Below are 16,881 nucleotides of genomic sequence, written 5' to 3'. Positions count from 1 at the left end.
TGGCGTGGATTCAGCCTTTCAGAGGTCTGACCTGTAGCTCTTTTTATGATAGTATACCTTGCACCGTGTGGTTTAACCTCTTATTTTCATTGACCAGCTTGGCCAAACTAGCAGGAACACTCTATATACTAGCTAATAAACCACATTTTGGCAACTATATTTTTCCAGGCAATGTTATTCTGCTTATATATAAACACTCGCTGCTGCGGGTTGTTAATAACCAGTCTATTGGAAACGTCTATAAAAATTTATTGACTCAGTATGCGTTTGGGAATATACTTAGGGAACTGTACTTATAAAAAAGCATACATGCAGATGGAAGCAGTCGAAAAATCTAAAATGCATGTAGACCTGAATATTAAGTGAAAGCTGCATGAGCATTTGTGCACATGCACATTTAAGAAATCTCAGTCACATGCAATGCATCCGCTTGAATAAAATCTGCTATTACTTAGTTTAAATTTTGTTTACACATGGCGGCAACAAAATTTTTAAGGTATATTATGCATGTGCAACTATTGCTTGCCATTTGCACTTATGCATTAATGTTAATCGATGAATAATTCTCCTCAGCCAGCTGCACTCTATGTTGCATAAAGAAATATTTGAAGCAATTCCACTTGTGCTAAATCATGCAGTGCGAAAAAGCAATCAAGTGCTCCGATAATGAATTAACTGTTTTTATTGAACGATATAATATATTTATTAAAATGCCTGTCATATCTATGACTGTCATATCAAATGATATCATCAAAAGAGACTAATTACATATTTAAAGCTACTTCCCCTTGGCAGGCATTGTCACCAGGCTGGCCTTGACTTTCGTGTCAGTCGTCCGAAGGTGCTGCAGGTGTATGCCGTAAATAAGTAGATGCAACAATGTGAGGCAAAAAAACCAAATATATTTTTTGTATGTTCATTAAGCAGCTTAATATAATTGGGCAAACCTCCTTACTTATTCATTCATTTATTTATTTATTCTTTTATTGATACCGCGATCTTTCAAAATACAAGTAAAGAGCCGTTGGAAACAGCAACCATAATTCCAAAAGGAATCATAAATCAATTCATAAATAAATTATAAGTCAAGATCAAGGAACATAAATGCAAAAATATTAGACACAAATGCAACACAAGGATATGATGTAGTCAAAACAACATTAAGAAATTAAAAATAGCTTATAAAGATTTGTAGTGACGTTTTGTGCTACTTCATCATTAGTAAGATTATTCCAATCTCTAATCGTTCTGGAGAAATAAGAATACTTGTAGGAGTTAATTCTAGCGTTTAATGGTGTCACTCCAAAATCATGGCGTTGTCTTTTGTTTTGTGCAGAGGAGTACCTTAATGCGATTTAACTATGACTAATGGCTGCTTGGCAATACAAATCCGTACCATTATATAATGTTCCACTTTATCGGATGATGAACAATTAAACTGTTACAATTGCTCTTGGTGCCAGCAACAGTATGTTACCTTTTATGACAAATTCACATGACACATTAATGCACTTAATTATCCCAAATAATCTCTAAATTAATTGCTGAAACAAGGTTACCCACTCGGAAAGTCTCTACATTTTTTACTGGTAATTAAACCTACCCGCGCGGAATAATATGCTCAGAATAGTGACTGGAATATTGACAGTAGCATACCAAATATTGTAATTTATTTTCCTTAATAGATATTTAAATGTCTTTGTCATGCTCTTAATGATACATCATTGGCCATGACTCAATAGAAAGCTGATGAACTGATTGTGTTGATTTGGTCACTCAGTTTCTTATAGATAATGATATCTCTTGGGCGTGCTGACACGGTTGCAAGTTAGGTATACCACATGAGCACCAGAAATACCCCGTGAGCACTTTCTGCGTTGTGGCATGACACATATGCACCTCTTGGGAAACAAAACGGAAACTGTCGTTAGAATGACTGCTATCACAGTAAACTATTTAAGTCGCTCTAAAGCATTAGTATTTTTTCTAGTGTTTCGAGATTCAGCACGTTTATATAATGCAAAAAAATGAATACGAAATGCCATGTCAGTATGCTTGACTAGCATTTTTTTCTGGGAATGGTACCACTTTGTCTCAATTTTTTGTTAGTTGAAAAGAGAGCGATTCTCTGGAAACCTTGTATGAAAAATAACAAGACAGTATACTTATGTTTACATTTTTCATTTCCCAGATCTTTTTACGAGCTTTAACTGGCTGTTTTCATCAAAATTCCTTGGCAGTCTACGATACCCGCAGTTTAGATGCAATAAAAGTAGTGTGGTTTAATGCTTGCCAAGATACTGCCAGTCCATAATTTTTAGTGAAAACAAATCACACGTCAGTCACTTGAATTACACTATTAGGTTGAAATGAATTGAATTACGTGTTTAATAAAGCTGGCAAGGGCTTGGGCAAGTTCGTAATTAATGGCAACACGAGCACAGCACGGAAGACAAGGACACAGACACACACCTAAAGCCCATGCAACAGTGTGCGGGAAAACTATTCAATGCGTATTCTTTTCACGGTTCATTAGTAGTTTTATATATAATTTTCTCTCATCACTTATGTCTCTAGTTAGCTTGGTTTACCTCTGACTAAAGACTACATGGACAGTACCATTTTAATGTTTCATCCTGTTACAGTATGATGAGCAGTTTGACAACCGTAATGGCTGCTGGTGCCACCTAGCGACGGTAAGTTTTGTTTCACGACAGGTTCATTGACACATAGTCTACTTATCAAAATAAAAACTATTGCGAGAATCCCAAATGATTCCTACAATAATTGCTGAAACAGAGATACCCGGCTGGACTATGTGCACATTTTTCGGCTGTTAATGCAATATGCCCGTGCAGAACGAACATACTCAAAGTCGTGACTGCAGTTTTGAACTCTGCCGTTAAGAATTGCAATTTATTTCCGCTTATAACAGTCTGCAATGACTTTCGTTCTCAGAATCCGAGATAAATACATTATTTGCCACACTTTCAGTAGAATGTGCATGAATGGGATGTGTGGATAAGGTTAGACCAAGCTCAATGTCGACTAAATTGTTAGGATAATATATGGGTTATTCATTGGGAAAAGACCACCAAATGAATAATCTTGCCTTATTATTTTTTCGTTTTTTTTTTCACAGCGCACGTAGTATACAGGATGTCCGAGAGGACGGCACTAAATGAAACAGTAAGTAAACGCCGAATACTTATTACGCAGGACAAACACTTCATACAATACACGATTGTCACAATGCGAATCTGTGCCAGCAGCTGCCTCTATACAACCAGCTGATAAACAGTGAAGAAAATCATGCAAACTGCATCACGCTGAAGCGTCGAAAAGCGCGTTACGCTTTTCAAATAGCCCAGAAAATAACTCCTCGTCCTAAACAGTTCATAAAAGCGCGTCGACCTAAATAAAGCTTTTTCCAGCCCAGTCCAGTCAAACTATCGTCTCACCAAATGGCTTCAGTTTGGAACGTGTAAATGGTGCTTCCCTGAGCGACTTATTGTTCTCCAATTCTTTCGGTTAACTTACAAAGCTGTGAGTGACTGAGCTTATCGCGACTTTCGTCCTCTGAAACCTTTTGCGGTTGCATATATTTACATTACAGAGGGAGAGGGTGCTAAGAATCTCAGGTTCCCTACAGACCGCCACTGGAAACTGAACCTGGCAACGTTCAACACGCGCACCCTATCTAGAGAGGCTAGCTTAGCAGAGCTATTTGAGGAATAATCACGCATTGCCTGGGATATTATCGGCCTTAGTGAGGTTAGAATTACTGGTGAGGCGTACACAGTGCAGACTAACGGCCACGTCTTTTGCTACAGAGGTCTTCCAGGTAAGAGATAATTCGGCATATGATTTCTAGTCCATAAGGTCATAGCGGGCAACATTGATGAATTATACAGCCTTAATGAGAGGGTAGCAGTCGTAGTAATAAAGCTGAATAGGAGGTATAGAATGAAGGTAGTACAAGCCTACGCCCCAACCTCCAGTCACGGTGATGAAGAAATAGAACAGTTTTGTGAATATGTTGAATTAGCTACGAGAGAGGTGCAAACTCAGTATACTGTAGTGATGGGAAAAGCAGGCTGGTGAACAAGCAATTGGTAACTACTACATCGATTCTAGAAACACTAGGGGAGAGATATTGGTAGAATTCGCGGAAAGGAATAGGCTCCGAATAATGAATACCTTCTTCAGAACGCGCAGCAGCAGGAAGTGGACCTGGAAAAGACCTAATGGAGAACCAAGGAATGAAATAGATTTGATACTCTCTGCCGATCCCAGCAGAGTGCAGGATGTAGAAGTGAAGGTAGGATTAAGTGCAGTGACCATTGGTTGGTGATGTCTATGATTTCTCTCAATTTGAAGAGACAAAGAATAAAATTTGTCAAGAAGAAACAGGCCAACCTAGACGCAGTAAGGGTAAAAGCAGACCAATTCAGGCTGGTGCTCATAAACAAACATGCCGCTTTAGAAGAGGAATATGAAGATAACATAGAGGTAATCAATGAAACAGTCACTAGATAGATCTCCGAAGCAGCAATTGAAGTGGGAGGAAATGCACCAAGGGCAACCAGTAGGCAAGCTTTCCCAAGTAACAAAGGACCACATGAAAGAAATGACTAAACATGAAAGTGTCAAACTCAAGAGATCACATAGAAGTCGCTGAACTGTCAAAATTGATCAACAAGAATAAAGTAAGGGATATTCGAAATTATAACGTGGGAAATATTCAGGAAGTCGTAAATTATGGACGCAGCATGAAATCAGTGAGAAGGAAACTTGGAATAGCAGAAGGCAAGATGTATGCACTAAATGACAAGCAGGGTAATATCATCAGCAATTTCGATGACATAGTAAAACCAGCGGAAGGATTATATACTGACCTGTACAGTCCCCAGATCAGCCAAGCTACTTTCATTCGAAGTAGGGATGAACAGGATACAGGGTTGACTTCTATAACTAGCGACGAAGTTAGAAGGGCCTTGCAAGACAGGGCCAGGGGAAAAGCTGCTGTCAAAGATGGAATAATAGTGGATTTAATCACAGATGGAGAAGATATCATGCTTCAAAAGCTTGTGGCCCTTTATACGCAATGCCTCACGATTCCATGCGTACGAGAGAGCTGGAAGAACGCCAACATTATACTAATTCATAGAATTGAAGAATTAGACTCATTAGCTTGCTTTCAGAATTGTATGAAATATTCACTAAGATAATTTCCAATAGAATCAGGGCAACACTTGACTTCACTCAACCAAGAGAACAGGCTGGCTTCAGAAAGGGATATTCTCCGATGGATCATATCCATGTCATCAAACAGGTAATCGAGAAATCAGCGGAGTACAATCATACAATCAAACTCTTTATATGGCTTGTAAATGTACTGAATACTGAAAGTTGGGCGAGTAGGTAGCTATTCATCATGAAACTGCAGCGCACCCACAAGAAACGAGGGTACAAGGCAAAGGTAACACACAAGCGCTTGTGTGTTACCTTTGGCTTGCGTATTCGTTTCTTGTGTACGCGCTGCAGTTTCAAGATGAATCTCTATATGGCTTTCTATAGGTCTTAGTCTGACCTGGAACCCCGCAGGGGCGTCTGCGTAAGCAGGCGTTTGGTGTGTTGCGACACCACGGACCCGAGCACACGAGGGTTGGACCCTCCCGCGTGTAGCCGTGCGCGGCTCAGCCGTGTCTGGGGAAAGGGGGATCCTGGGGGTTGAGCCGATGCCGGGTGTTTGGACCTTTAAGGCCCCCCGGCGGAGGCAACACACCTCTTCGGCCTCTGCTTCACATAGACGGCACCTCCAGACTGACCCACCTGGAGGAAATCGGCAGTCGCCTTTTCCTGTCCCCCTCTTCAGTCTTTTGTCTTTCTCTCTCACTTTTCCATCTTTCCTGTCTTCTAGTCACTTCTTCTCACTTCCGAATTTATGGGCGGCAAGGGTTAACCTGGTGTACTTATCCAACTTTGGGTATTTTATATTAGGTTATAGCGGCGATGCATGGCTGGCGTCTGCAAGTATTCTAACTTTGTAGCGTCCCCTTTTTGGGCTCGGTGGTGGGTGGCTACCATCGCCGCCGAATTTTCCATTTTTACATGGCAAATGCTTTTCCCCTACTTCCTGATCACTCCCTGAAAAGGGGGCGCACCGATGAAACATTCAACTTTTTTATGAAACCTAAAGAAATTTTCCCCAAATACCACGTAGTACATAGCCAACACGAAACCAAGACTGTCCGTACAATATCCCCATTTGTTGTAGCAAAATGTCTGACAGAAGCAATCGGCCCAGGTTACAAAGTCACTAAGATGGGAAGCGGAGACCTTCTTTTGGAAGTGCGCGATAAGCCACAGTACAACAAATTATCGAAACTTGTTGCATTTGGTGACATTCCCGTCTCAGTGGGCCCTCACAGGTCAATGAACACTGTACGCGGTGTCATTTCTGATGACGACCTTCTAGAACTCAGTGAAAGCGAGCTGTTGAATGGATGGCAAGACCAAAATGTAGTAAAGGTTCAACGAATTAAGTTAAGGCGTGACGACAAAGAAATTCCCACAAAACATGTAATTATCACTTTTGGAACAAGCGACCTACCAGATTCAATCGAGACCGGATATTGTAAGCTCCGTGTACGACCATACATCCCCAATCCGCGCCGATGCTTCAAGTGTCAGCGTTTTGGGCATGGGTCTCAGAGCTGCCGAGGGCGCGCTACCTGTGCGAAATGTGCTTCTAAAGAACATGCCTCAGACATATGCACTTCCACAACCCATTGTTCCAACTGTGACGAAGACCACCCCGCCTATTCACGATCGTGCCTGTCATGGAAGAAAGAAAAAGAAATAATACAACTCAAAGTCAAACTAAACATTTCATTTCCAGAGGCGCGCAAGCGTTTTGCTGCCCATAATCAGTCCAGTCCTTCCTACACCGATGTGGCGCGCCGGGGGGCAGCGTCACATCCTGCGGCAGCCGCCCGAGTCACACAGAGTGTGACGGCGGCTACGCCTTCAGCCCCCCCGGCAGGAGCAGCCAGTGCTGTTCCGCCCCCTACAACGCAGGGCCAGCAGTCCTCCGGACCTGCCGGCCCCAGGGTCACTGCTCGTGCAGACCGGCCCCAAAAACCCCTGAGTGTGCCCGTGGAGCGGGCAGCATCCAGCGCCTCTGACGAGGTGATGGATGCAAGCATCACTACTCCGGCGTCCCTGGCGCCGAAGGAACGGCGTAGCTCCGTGGAGCGCGTCGGGAGAAAAGAAAAATCCCGTATCACGGGGCCTGGAAAGGTCTCGTGAACTACCTTATTTCTCTTGACACACACTACAAAACACTTCCAATATGGCTACACAGATCATGCATTGGAATGTTAGAGGTCTACTCCACAATCTGGACGACATAAAGGAACTCCTACACAAGTTTAATCTACGAGTGCTCTGTGTGCAAGAGACACACCTCAATCGTACACACACCAACTTTCTGCGGCAATATGCCATTTTCCGTAAAGACCGCAACGACGCTTTTGTTTCATCGGGCGGTGTCGCCATAATAGTTGATAAGGGTGTCGCCTGCCAACATTTGCAGCTGCAAACGCCCCTTGAGGCAGTTGCAGTCAGAGCAGTGCTTTTTGATAAGCTGTTAACAATTACTTCCTTATACATCCCACCCAGCTATCAACTCTCCAGAACAGAATTTGAAAGCTTTATTGCTCAACTTCCGGAGCCCTATATTCTCGTTGGAGACCTTAATGCACACAATACCTTGTGGGGTGACTCTCGATGTGATGCCAGAGGGCGCCTGATAGAAAATTTCCTGTTATTTACAGGTGCATGTTTGCTAAATAAGAAACAACCAACCTTTTACAGCGTCGCAAACAAAACATTCTCATGCATAGATTTAAGCATTGCGTCAAGCACAGTCGTGCCTTACTTGGAATGGAAGGTGGTTAACAATCCATACGGGAGTGACCATTTTCCCATTATCTTAAAATTAACAAAACAAGAAGAATGCTCACCACATGTGCCCCAGTGGAAAGTCGACTCAGCGGACTGGAAACGATACAGAGAGTTGACTTATTTGACCTGGAATGACATTCGTATGCTTAGTATTGACGATGCAGTTGCATATTTAACAGCATTTATTTTGGATGCAGCGTCAATATACATCTCACAAACAAATGGATCATCTTCTAAACGACGTGTTCCCTGGTGGAACGATGAATGTAGGGAAGCGCGAAAGAAACAAAATAAGGCTTGGTATCACCTCCGTAACTCTCCGACTACAGAAAACTTGATCAGCTTTAAGAAAATAAAGTCTGAAGGTAGAAGAACGCGCCGCCGTGCCAAAAGGGAAAGCTGGCAAAAATACATCTCCGGCATTAATTCCTATACAGATGAAAGAAAAGTCTGGAACAGGGTTAAGAAAATAAAAGGCCGCGAAACTCATCCTCTACCTTTAGTAAACACACAAGGAGACACTCTTGAGGACCAGGCTGATTGTCTAGGAGCACACTTCGAGCACATTTCCAGTACATCACATTACACAGATACATTTCTAAAATACCAGCGACAAGCAGAGCGTCAGCCTCTGTGTCAAAAAGCCACAGCGAAGGATGCATACAATCGTCCATTTAGCATGGCGGAGTTCCAGGCTTCACTAAATTGTTGTAAGAAATCCGCTCCCGGAAGTGACAGAATAATATATGAAATGGTCAAACATTTACATCCAGAAACCCACAGAACACTACTCTCACTATTTAACTCCATGTTCTCTGCTGGCTATATTCCGTCCGCCTGGAAAGAAGCCATCGTAATTCCTATTCTCAAAGAGGGCAAGGACCCTTCCTCACCCAGTAGTTATAGGCCTATAGCTCTGACAAGTTGTATATGCAAACTCTTTGAGAAAATGGTTAACCGACGCCTCATCTATTATCTTGAAAACAACAAAATACTCGATCCCTTACAGTGCGGCTTTAGAGAAGGTAGATCCACAACAGATCACCTTGTTCGCATCGAGACAAATATCCGTGATGCCTTTCTCCATAAACAGTTTTTCTTGTCAGTATTTTTAGATATGGAGAAGGCATACGACACAACTTGGCGTTTTGGAATTCTTCGTGACCTGGCTGGAATGGGAGTCCGAGGCAACTTATTAAATGAGATACAGAGCTACCTCTCTGATCGCACGTTCCGTGTTAGAGTTGGTAACGTCCTGTCTCGACAATTCACGCAGGAGGCTGGTGTACCACAAGGTGGTGTCCTGAGCTGTACTTTATTTATTGTCAAGATGAACTCGCTCCAAACTGTCATACCACGTACAATGTTTTATTCTGTATATGTGGATGATATCCAAATGGGTTTCAAATCATGTAATCTTAGTATCTGCGAGCGACAAGTACAGCTTGGCTTAAATAAATTGTCTAAATGGGCGGACGAGAATGGATTTAAACTCAACCCCCAAAAAAGCACATGCGTTCTCTTCTCGAACAAGAGAGGTGTACTGCCTGACCCTGCTATTGATCTTAATGGACAACGGCTATCTGTCAGCCACGAACATAAATTTCTAGGAATTATCTTAGACTCCAAATTAACTTTTGTTCCTCACCTCAGGTATCTGAGAATGAGGTGTCTGAAGACAATGAATTTACTGAAGCTCATGTCTCGGACATCCTGGGGAAGTGACAGGAGATGCCTTTTGAGTCTCTACAAAAGTCTTATACGGTCACGCCTTGATTATGGAGCTATAGTATATAACTCCGCTGCACCTAGTGCTTTAAGGATGCTAGATCCCGTTCACCACTTGGGTATACGCCTTGCTACAGGTGCTTTCAGGACTAGTCCTGTAGAAAGCCTGTATGTGGACTCTAACGAATGGTCTCTACATCTACAAAGGACATATTTAAGTTTTTCCTACGCCCTGAAGGTTAAATCGGATATTCAGCATCCGTGTCATTTTACCATTCGTGACATCTCCACTGCCAGGCTGTTCCAGAACCGCCCCGCTATTAGGGCTCCATTGAACCTTCGTTTAGAGGTACTCGCAGAGGACACAGGCATCCCACTACTAGAAAATGTCCTCATGGCTCCTACTCGCCTGCCCCCACCTTGGGAATGGCAGACTATTCAGTGTGACATTTCCTTTATAGAAATATCCAAACAAGCACCGGAGGCACATATACATTCCCATTTTCTTGAGCTCCAGGAGAAGTACTCCTGTGCAGAATACTATACAGATGCTTCGAAGTCCTCTGCTAGTGTTTCTTACGCAGCTCTCGGAGACTCATTTTCTACATCTGGGGCACTAAATCCACACACATCTATTTTTACAGCAGAAGCGTATGATATACTATCGGCTGTTAAACACATAAGGCTCACAAACCTATCTAGGGCCATTGTGTTCACTGATTCATTAAGTGTAGTCAGAGCCCTAATTAGTCTATGAAAACATAAGAACTCTGTTTTTAATGAACTGTACAGCTTGTTGTGCTCTGCATATAAGTGCAACCAAGTGATTGTTTTATGCTGGGTACCTGGCCACAAAGGTATAAAAGGCAATGAAGCTGCAGATGAAAACGCTACGTCAGTAGCCTCTAGCGACACGGACGCAAATATCCCCATCCCTGCCACAGACCTACAGTCTTTTCTACGCCGTAAGCTGGGGAAGCATTGGCAAGTAGAGTGGGATACCCGAGTATTAAATAAGCTACACATGATAAAACCAAAACTAGGGAACTGGATAACTGAGAAAACGGCACGATATAAGGAAGTACTTGTCTGTCGATTAAGAATAGGACACACTTACAGTACCCACTCTTACCTCTTGACTGGGAGTGATCCTCCGACTTGTAGTAAGTGCGGCAATATTCTGACAGTTGTCCATGTTCTCATTCAGTGCCCTGCTATAGAAGCAGAGAGGAAAAAGTACTTCCCCTCTGCATATCGCGAAAACATACCTCTCCACCCGGCATATTTCCTTAGCAATGAACCGCTTTTTAATCTGAGAACAGTGTTGGAATTCTTAAGTGAAACAGACTCCCTGAAAATTATCTGGCCAGGTAACTTTTAGCATCTTATTAGTAGCCCTTGTATTCAAGGCCACTGTTCAAGCTCTAGTGTCATATTTGTTATAGTCTTATATCTGCTACATCATGCTTCTTTAAGGAAACTCAATTGCCATAGCCCACATCACTAACTAATCAATGTCATTATTTTAGTACTTATATGTTTTACGCCATTTACAGCGACTGTTTTAGGCCCTTTTACAGCCAGGTCACATCTGCCATCAGAAACTCATTGCCCACATCATCAACAGCTTATCGATAACGTTAACACTTGTCATGGCGCTCTTTGGCCATACCTGGCCCTTGCGCCATAAAGCACAACACATCATCAGTCTGACCTGGAATAAAGTCTTCTATATATATATATATATATATATATAGTTCAAAAAATAGAAGCACGTAGGAAAAACATAACAAGACTTTACTGACGTTTCGGCCGGGGTCCGGCCTTCATCAAGAGCATATATATATATATATGGCTTTCATACATTATGCAAAGGCATTTAATTCAGTAGTGATACCAGCAGCTATAGAGGCATTGCGTAATCAGGGAATAGAGGAGGCATACATGAATTTCTTGGCAAATCCCTACAAAGACTCCACAGCTACCTTGTTTCTCCACAAGAAAAGTAGAGAGTTACCTATCAGGAAAATGGTCAGGCAAGGAGACACAATCTCTCCAATGCTATTCACTGCGTGCTTAGAAGTATTCAAGCTGTTAGACTGGGAAGGCTTAAGAGTGAGGATCAAGGGCGAATATCTCAGCAACCTTCGGTTTGCAGATAACATTGTGCTATTTAGCAACAGTGGGGACGTATTACAACAAATGATTGAGGACATTAACCGAGAAAGTGTAAGAGTGGGGCTGAAGATTAGTATCCAGAAGACAAAGGTAATTTTCTAAAGCCTGCAAGGGAACAGGAATTCTGGATGTCCAGTCAGCCTCTAGAGTCTGTAAAGGAATGCGTTTATCTAGGTCAATTACTCACTGGGGACCCTGATCATGAGAAGGAAATTTACAGAAGAATAAAACTTGGTTGGAGTGCATACGGCAGGTATTACGAAATCCTGACCGGGAGCTTACCACTATCGTTGACAACAAAAGTGTGCTATCATTGCATTCTACCGGTGCTAACATACGGGTCAGCAACTTGGAGGTTAACAAAGAAGCTCGAGAGCAAGTTAACTACCGCACAAAGAGCGAGGAACGAAAATTATTTGGCCTAACGTGAAGGGACAGGAAGAGAACGGTGCGGATCAGAGATCAAACATGGCTAGCTGATATTCTAATTGACATCAAGAGGAAAAAACGGAGCTGGGAAAGCCATGTAATGCGTAGGACGGATAACCGGTGGACCATTAGAGGTACAGAATGGATACCAAGAGAAGCGAAGCGCAGTCGGGGATGGCAGAAAACTTGGTAGGCTGATGAAGTTAGCAAATTTGCAGGCGCAAGTTGGAATACGCTAGCGCAAGACAGGGGTAATTCGAGATCGCAGGGAGAGGCCTTCGTCCTGCAGTGGACATACAATACAGGCTGATGATGATGATAGTGACAGCGGGGGCGTGGCACTGCGGGTCACGTGGCTTTCACTGAACACGTGTTGTCATGGCAATCATGGAGCTCCTAGGTGCCTAGGGACATAATCGCTTACAGACTTGAGGCCGAAGTCGCCAAACCTGGCCACCCTGGCTGCAAGAAACGTTGACTCGCCTGGCGCAGTCGTTGAGAATTCAAATCGACGCAGACAGATGGCGCGCCCCCGTTGATGGTGCTGCGCATACACAGGCGCTCAGGGCGACGAGGGCATGCGCGCTCCGAGAAGTGCGAGCGCTTATGCCTTTTATTGCGATAGCAATTATATGGACACTTCAACCGGATTTCTGCCGTCGGCGTCGCCGTCGTCGTCGCCGTCGCCGTGAGGTTCCGTATAGATAAAATCTTCACCGCGCGCCGTATGCCCGAGCGCAAGCGTGCTGGGACGCACGCTATCGCGGAGAGCGAACGCACTCAATCCCCCACGCGCAAGCAACGAAGCGGGAAGCCAGCGCCGGAGGGAGCGGGGGGGGGGGGCACTTCTACTGTGCCAACAACCGCGCTCGTCGCTCGGCCGCACGGTCTCTTATCTCTCCCGCGCGCAAGCAAGGAAGCGGGAAGCCAGCGCCGGAGGAAGCGGGGGGGGGGGGGGGGGCGCACTTTTCTTCTGCCAACAACCGCGCTCGTCGCTCGCCGCACCGTCTCTTATCTCCACACGGCTCTGACCTTTATGAGCCGTGCATTCGCGGCTCAGTTCCTGTTGAAGCGATAGACCGCACGTACCTTCGCCCGCAGCGGCGTATGCTTGCTGCCAGCGTTTTGACAGTCGTTGTCTGCAGTCATTCAGTGTGATCTCTTCATGTTTGTTTGTGCGCGCTCACACCACGCTTGTTCATTCAGTTAGTAATAGTCGGGTCACATTTTCCAACGCACGCTACACATGTAATGCTGCCCGGATCGGCAGTGCAGCGCTACAGGTGTGTCCCTTCGCACGCGCGCTGCCCACGGGAAGCGCTTCTCATCAACACCACCGTTTCACACGCGCCTTCTCGTGATCATCGAGTCTCTCTTCATGTCGGTCTACTTACGCCGCAGCACACCTGCTTACTTAATCAGCTCATGTTTACTACAATTCATATTGTTACCAAAGCCGCTCACCTTACTTCGTATGACATTGCTGTGTTGCTATCGCATTCATTGCTTCGCCCTTAGGGCGAAACTGTGACATTTTTTCTTTCTTTTCCTATTTCTTTTAGAGCGAAGCTGTTAATGGCTCACTCTTCGATGGTCGTGTCCGGATACGGGAAAAAAACTCTCATTGGCCGCATGCTGTATGTGCCAGTGAAAGCGCGCGAGGGCAAGGGACGAGCGCTTTCACTGAGGAGCGAACGTAGCACGGCGTAGAGGAAACGCGACTTCCCAGTGGAAAGTGAGCGATGGGCGAGGAGGTCATCGAGGCACCCTAGACTGTGTGTGTGCGCGCCCGCTCTCCCACTGCGGCGCAATCGCGCAGCCCTGCTGGCCTCTGCGCATGTGCCGCCTAAAACCCCTTGATGTTAGAAAGTAGCGACACTCTCCTCGGCGCGCGCGCTTTCCTCCTCAATTCTCTTCAGATTTCTCCCCTCACCGGGCCGGCGCGGCGCTGAACCCTCCAGTGGCTCGCTGCAGCCGCGTTACAATCAATGCGCGCGCTTGTTTATTCGGCCCTTTGAAGCGTTGTATGGTAATTTATTCCTTGTGAAACTGTCATGACGAAAGTACGTTTCCGATAGAACCTCATGACATTTTTTTGAGGACGCTTCGATACATACAAGCGGAAGTGCTCCGAAAAAATGAGTACCAAGCAGAGGCTGAGCTGTTTGCCTCTGCGTCGGGCTTCAATTTTTTCTTTCCATGGGCTTCCGATACGTTTGGCTCAAACTGGTCGTTCGTAAAATGGAGCTGAAACATGACAGTGATCTCTGAGTATACGCATAGTAAGAAGCCAACTTCTTCCATTTGAATTTGTTTGCACTCTTGCACGGCAGTAGATTAGAAGTCTGGGTCAGTTGGTACATACTGAATAGTAAAAACCAGTCAAAAGACAAAGGACAGGGAAGAGACGGGGCACACACGACGACTGGTTTTTTACTGTGCTTTATTGAAAAACCCCGTCTCTCAGGAAAACCCGGCGAGCATGCGCAGCTCAAAAGCCGACACCCACACACAAACAAAGGTGATTGCAAAACGCCACGTAGCTAACGCCAATGCGATAGGAAGCTAACTTCCTTCTGCATCAGTGAGAGAGAGGTAGAACTGATGCAATTATCTCCTTGCAAATTGATATGGTAAGCTTCGAGAATTTCACGGTCCGTCTTGCCCTTGCCCCTACCAAGGATTTCAACATTGGAAAAAAGTGGGACGCAGCCGCATTCCCGACAATGGCGAGGCAGATTTGATCCATCAGAGGTATTCCAAGAATTGTAGTGTTCTCGCAGCCTCTCATTAATACACCGGCCTGTTTGACCGATGTAAACTTTTTCACAAATCAGCGGAATCTCGTACACCACACGTGTAGCACAAGGAATGTAACCGTTGTCATGACACGCGGGGGTCTATTCCTGCCGCGCGCCACACGTGAGCAAAGGCCTGAAAGTTTGCAGGGAGCAGAAAAAACAACGTCTTTTGACTGGTTTTTACTATTCATTCTTGCACGGCACAAGCCTGCACATTTGTATTATACATGTAACTAAAAGGAAACACCACTTATCTACCTATATATTGCGGTGCATGCCTTCGCAACATAAAGTGTACGTAAAGAAAAAAAACGCTGCAGTATTGAAACTTTCTAAAGATACAATAAGCACGCAATAAGAGTAAAAGAGTTCCTTGGCTTCACAAGTATCAGGCGCAAGGATCACACGCGCGCACGCACATACATGCACACACATACACGCACGCACATAAACAAACATGCACGCACACACGCACACAACTACAAAATAGGAGTTACAGGCATTAACTCACAAATTACATACATTTGACAACTAACGCACGCGCGAAAACACAAAAAGCTTTGTCACGGCTCGAAGAGTCGACGAAAATTTCAGCCGCCTCACTTAAAAAAAAACTACATGCACAGTTATCGGTGCTCTGTATTGAACTGAACGAAGAGTCCGGCTATGCGAAGAGCATTAAAACCTCCATGCAACTTCATCCACAAATGTGAGGAAAGCTGTAACACTCACCTCGCAAAGAACGGCGCGCTTAGAAGGGGCGAAATCCCTTCTTCCGATGTTATGGAGCCACTGCTTCCGACGCACGACATTCCGTTCACCTCGGGGGATATAAAATAAGGCTTGCCCTTTCTCTGACCTGCTGCTGCATTGAAATGCGCAGCAGCAAGGCATTTTCACTGAGAACGAAGCTCAGATTCCTACGAAAGGATGGAAAAACTTGGGAAACACACGTTCGGAGCGGCAGGGCGACCACCACTTGGACTGCTCATGGCGAGCGGGAGAAACTAATAGCGCGCGAAAGCAAGTTCGCGCCGTTTTCGTGACGTCAGGGTCACCTGACGGGGTAGTATCGCGAGCCGCAGCCATTCAGCGTGGCGGATGCGCTACCTCCGCGAAAGAGGGGGAGAAAAAGAGGAGGTTGACTGCGCCGGCGAGGGCGTCGCGGCGTAGATCAAAGCGTGTCGCTACTTTCTAACATCAAGGGGTTTTAGTGCCGCCGACTCTCTCTGGGCTCTCGACAGCCTCTCCCCTAAAGACACGCTCACACAGAAGGCGGGGCGGCCAAAACGGGCAGGCGGGTGCACGCAAAGCGGCGAAAACCTCCTCGCCGAGCGGGTATAGACGTTTTCACGAGGGCGCTTCCGACGGTCTGGCGTGGAGAGTATGTGTCAGTGTTGCCTGTTCGGTCTGGACTGTGAGCTTGCCTTGCGCTTGCATTGCGGAGTGGTAGCTTTCCTTCGATTTTCCGTTTATTTTATTGCGATAGCAATTATATGGACACTTCAACCGGATTTTTGCCGTCGGCGTCGCCGTCGCCGTCGCCGTGAGGTTCCGTATAGATAAAATCTTCACCGCGCGCCGTATGCCCGAGCGGAAGCGTGCGGGGACGCGCGCTATCACGGAGAGCGAACGCACTCAATCTCCCACGCGCAAGCAACGAAGCGGGGAGCCAGCGCCGGAAAGAGCGGGGGGGGGGGGCACTTCTACTGTGCCAACAACCGCGCTCGTCGCTCGACCGCACGGTCTCTTATCTCTCCCACGCGCAAGCAAG

This window comes from Dermacentor silvarum, chromosome 10 (assembly GCF_013339745.2).
Source record: "Dermacentor silvarum isolate Dsil-2018 chromosome 10, BIME_Dsil_1.4, whole genome shotgun sequence".
Classification (NCBI taxonomy): Eukaryota; Metazoa; Arthropoda; class Arachnida; order Ixodida; family Ixodidae; genus Dermacentor; species Dermacentor silvarum.
Note: the sequence above shows the minus strand (reverse complement) of the source record.